Source organism: Mus caroli, unplaced genomic scaffold (genome assembly GCF_978045245.1).
Source record: "Mus caroli unplaced genomic scaffold, Mus_caroli_1 scaffold_6, whole genome shotgun sequence".
In the NCBI taxonomy this organism is placed as follows: Eukaryota; Metazoa; Chordata; class Mammalia; order Rodentia; family Muridae; genus Mus; species Mus caroli.
The window spans coordinates 49952322-49956319 of record NW_028227261.1 but is presented as its reverse complement, the minus strand read 5'-3'; the positions used below and the strand labels follow the sequence as shown (position 1 = coordinate 49956319).

Genomic DNA, 3998 nt, shown 5'->3' with positions numbered 1-3998 from the left:
TGGACTGGGTGAAGATGGATGGAGATCAGATCCAAGAGCTGTGGGGAGAGGAGGGTCCAGGAAGCAGACACAGAGCGAGCTAATTCATCCAAATGGCACAGCAGAGGTGGGACCAGGGGCCTCCTGAACAGGGCAAGTGGGAGAGATACCCTCCCAGTTCCCTCTCAGGTTTCTCCTTTCCTTCTTTTGCTGTGTGCTGGCCTATCCTGGTCCCAACCTGGGTGTCAAGTTCCACCACCTCCTGGTTGTATACTGGTTCCTGAACCAGATCCCATATCTTGGCCTATAAAAGTTATTAACTCCTTCGGCTCTCCCCTCTTTCTAGTTCAGCAGGAAATACTGCTCCAGGCGGGCCATCATGTTGCTTATGGAGTCGCCTGTATTCCTGATGCTGTTGTGACTTTGCCTTCATCACTTTCTCTAGAGTTCATTCTCTCATCTATGGGATCAGTGTGTCGGAGCTGCTTGTAATTGGCAAACAGGAACCTCTGTAAGCAGCAACTCAGGATCCCAGCAGTACCTCCCTAGTCTTCTGTGTTAAGGTCTCCAAGGTATGTCAAGATTCAGGAGGATTAACCTCATTCTCCGTGCCTGTAAAACAGTGGTCCTTAAACTATATTGTCAATAGCATCAACCTAATTACTTAAGGAGTTTATTGAAGTACAGATTGCTGGGTCTACACCCAGTTTCTGATGTGGTAGATCTCCAAGTCTGTTGGATGTTGTAATCCTGGGGCCAACCCTAGAACCAGTGTGGTGGTTCTTAATTGTTCAGAGCTGAATAGTGTTTACTTGAAACTGTGACAGCTGAATGACTAGTCAGATGACATAAATACATAGGCACCAGACTCTTTTTGTTAATTAGTTGTTATTGTGTGTGATTGTGTCAGTGTGTGTGTGTGTGGGGGGGAGACAGGCAGGGTACAGGGAGGCTACACTCCATGATGCATGTGAGAGGTGCAAGGACAACCTTGCAGAGATGATTCTCTTCTTCCATCTTCAGCTGGGTTCCAGGAACTGAACTCAGGTTCTAAAGCTATGAGGCAAGAGCCTTTACCCACCAGGCCCTCTTCATTCGTGAGGATCAGAGGAGTGTTTAAGAGGAAAACTTGTATATCGCTTTAAAAACATGGAGGAAATCAAAGTCAATAAGTGGAGAATGTTGTTGTTTTAAAATTTATATCTAGCTGGGATGGCGAGATAGAAAAGTTACGAGCTTTGTGGTCAGATGTAGCCCAAGTTCAATCCCAGTTCTGTAGTGCAGGGGCTTAATTGAAGTTGGACCAGTGATTAAACGCAACCTCACTTTATACACCAAATTCACTGCTTCTTTTTCTAACTTAGAGTAGGCAATCAAAATTATCTTTTGAGGGGACAGAGAGAAGGGTCAGTGGGTAAACACATGGCTGTGTGAGCATAGATAACTAAATTCAAATTCCCAGCACTTATGGATAAAGTCCAGTGGAGTCAAGAATGCCTGGAAGTCCAGCACCACGGTAGGGAGTCAGGGGATAGCTGAGCTCAAGAGTCAGCCAGTGGAGCTGAATAAGTGGGGCTCAGAGTTCAGTGAGAGAGACCTTGTCTAAAGGAAATAAGTGGAGAGGAAGAGAGGAGGACACCCCAGGTTCTCCTCTGGCCTCTATACATGCCCATGCACAGGCATGCACAACCACACACACAGGGCTTCATGAGGAACACACATATGTCACATATACGTGTGCACGTGTGCATGCACACACACACACACATACACACACACATACAGAGAGAGAAAAGGAGAGAGAGAGAGAGAGAGAGAGAGAGAGAGAGAGAGGCACTGGTTTTAGAAATAGGTATTATTTGAATGGGTTTACAATACCTAGCAATAAACAAATACACAGATGTAAGTAATGATTCCATTTCTGCTTTTCCAATGCACCTTGAGTAGCTAATAAGTGATTTCTAAATGAGCTTTGGAAGATGCCCACTTTAGGCAGGATGACTGAACTCTCAAAACTATCATGACCTTGATGTGATAAGAGACACAGCTGGCTTCTCTTTCCATAATCTTGCTTACAAAGCTCATCCCTTGTTAGTACCGAGGGAGGGGGAAGCTTATCTGGATGGTGGAAAAACTATTGGTTTCTACTCTTTTGGGTGATTTGCTCTCTCCCTCAAGACCCTTCAGTCCTTATGGCTGCTGCTGCCCTCCCCTCTCTCAGATGATGAAATGAAAGACTGCATTCTCAGTGAACCCGGGGTTCCCACCGGAGCCCGGGAAGGAACCTGTCAGCAAGCCCTGTGGTTTAGTGGTTTGGTTTGTCTTTGCACTGTTGGTCATCAGGGCGCGACTTGTTCCTTCTCCTGTTTTGTGAGTCATTCAGATGCCACTGCAGAAATCTGTGACCATGTTATTATAGCTTTATTCATTATGTCCCAGGAAGAACCACCGAGGCCATTTTGAAGAAGAGCACTGCAGATCTTTTAGGTTTCTCAGAGCTTCTGTCTACCCTCACTTGTGCAGAGTGAATTTCTGCATTCCTAAGTGTAGGCTAACATACTTATTAACACATAAAGCACAGCTACCCTTTCCATTTAGTGTGGCTTAGCTGGGAGGAGCCTGACTTTGAATTCATTCTTCAACTCTTTGTGTTTTGTGCCTTTCGTCTCTACCGAGGGGATCATGCCACAGTATTTAAGAATGGATGTGCTGGACAAAAGGGATTGTGGGAGAAAGGCTTCTTCCTTTCCTCTGGCGGCAGCCATCAGGTGAGCCAAGACGAGTGCATACAAATACATCCAGGAGCTATGGAGGAAGAAGCAGTCCGACATGATGCGCTTTCTTCTGAGGGTCCGCTGCTGGCAATACCGCCAGCTCTCTGCGCTGCACAGGGCTCCCCGCCCTGGCCCGAAGACTGGGGTACAAGGCTAAGCAAAGCTATGTCATTTACAGGCTTCGTGTCCGCCGTGGTGGCCGTAAACGCCCAGTTCCTAAGGGTACAACTTACGGCAAGCCTGTCCACCATGGTGTTAACCAGCTGAAATTTTCCCGAAGCCTTCAGTCTGTTGCTGAGGAGAGAGCTGGGCACCATTGTGGGGCTTTAAGAGTCCTGAATTTCTACTGGGTTGGCGAAGATTCCACATATAAAATTTTTGAGGTTATCCTCATTGATCCGTTCCATAAAGCTATCAGAAGAAATCCTGACACCCAGTGGATCACCAAACCAGTCCACAAACACAGAGAGATGCGTGGGCTGACATCTGCTGGCGGAAAGAGCTGTGTGGCCTTGGAAAGGGCCACAAGTTCCACCACACTATTGGTGGTTCCCGCCGTGCAGCCTGGAGAAGGTGCAATACTCTCCAGCTCCACCGTTACTGCGAATACACGTGATATTTGTAAAATTCATATCCAATAAACAATTTAGGACAGTCATTTCTGCTTAAAGGTGTTATTTGTTAAAACTAGTCTACAGATTGTCATGAGTGTTTTGTGAAAATGTAGAAGTTAAAGTGCAATAATTGAAAACTGCAGGTGATGGCATATCTTGTTTCTGATGTACTTTGCATTATCTGCTTATGAGATTAAGTGTATATAGTGTTTGTGCCAAGTGGTGTCCTGTGTGTAAGACCCTGTAAAAGGTAAAAAGTCCTGAAACTGACCCTGGATGTGTTGGTGCATGAGATAGAATTGACAGCTTGATGATGGCATCTTCTGGTTCAGTGAAGTGGCTGCTTGGGAATTTGATGAGTACAGACTTTAGAGTTGGATTTTGCTTAGAAATGTGTAGGAAGAGAGGGTTTCAAAACCTGTTTTGTGCATAGAAAACTAAGATTAACTAGAACCCACATTCTGAGAATTGAATCCAGTGTTATTTTCAGAAGACCAGGTACATTTGTTGGAAGAGGTTTCACTTTCTGTTGGATCTAGAGTATGGATTTGGGGATGGTGAAGGTTGAACATTGCATGTAGTAGGGCTTATTTAGGGCAGATTATGTCCATTAGATTTGTAAGCTTGGTTG

General features: G+C 45.4%; 1 pseudogene; it reads left to right on the top strand.

The window, feature by feature from the left end:
* The first annotated feature begins 2208 nt into the window (after positions 1 to 2208).
* On the top strand, positions 2209 to 3637 carry LOC110293378 (large ribosomal subunit protein eL15 pseudogene; annotated as a pseudogene).
* Positions 3638 to 3998: the final 361 nt, after the last annotated feature.